This window comes from Orycteropus afer, unplaced genomic scaffold (assembly GCF_000298275.1).
Source record: "Orycteropus afer afer isolate SDZICR_OR568_19922 unplaced genomic scaffold, OryAfe1.0 scaffold00651, whole genome shotgun sequence".
Classification (NCBI taxonomy): domain Eukaryota; kingdom Metazoa; phylum Chordata; class Mammalia; order Tubulidentata; family Orycteropodidae; genus Orycteropus; species Orycteropus afer.
In genome coordinates, this window is record NW_006922238.1 from 461,976 (window position 1) to 462,899 (window position 924).

Consider the following 924-nt stretch of genomic DNA (forward strand, 5'->3'; position numbering starts at 1 on the left):
CAAGCAAAGTTGTATCGTCTGCATATCTCAGGTTGTTAATGATTCTTCCTCCAATCCTGATACCACGTTTTTCTTCATATAGTCCAGCTTCTCGTGGCTAAGAATGGCTTCTGAGGTCTTCAGGCAGGGGAAGGCTTCTAAGGATTATAAGTATATAAAGGAAGTCTTAAATTAAGTAATTGTCTCAAAGGATTAAAGAGCCATAGAGAGGGTAGAAAATAAAAATGTTGGTAGTAAATGCATGTCTGAGTCATAGCTTGTTTACTAAGAGTAGCTATAATGTAATGGAGTCCTGCTCTAAAGGACCATAACTTCCTGTCTCAGTTATCGATTGATGCTATAACAGAAATGCCACAAGTGGATGGCTTAAACAAACAAATTTATTTGCTTACAGTTCAGTGTAGGAGGCTAGAAGTCTGAATTCAGGACACTAGCTCTACGGGAAGACTTTCTGTCTCTCTGGGCTCTAGAAGAAGATCATTTTCTCCTTTCAACATCTCTGGGTCCACCATTTGATAGAAATCTCCATGTCCTTTGGTATCAATTTTCCCCTGGGTCTGGGAGGTTCTCAGCACAGGGATCCCAGGTTCATAGTATACACTCTGTTCCCAGGTCTCCTTTCTTGGTTGTAGTAGGTCCATCTGCTCTCAGCTCTCTTGTTTGGTCTCATTTTTATCTCAAAAGAGATTGATTCAAGGTACAAACTAATCCAGTCTATTTTTTGGTGTCATTCATATATATATATATAGTTTGCTTTGTTTTGTTTTGTTAAGAATTCCTCATTAAGATCAGATTAACATCAGGTAGTTGCTGTTCTTAGGTGCTGTCAAGTTGCTCTGACTCATAGCCACCCTATGTACAATAGAATGAAACACAACCTGGTCCTATGCCACCCTTACAAACCTTGCTATGCTTGACCCCTTT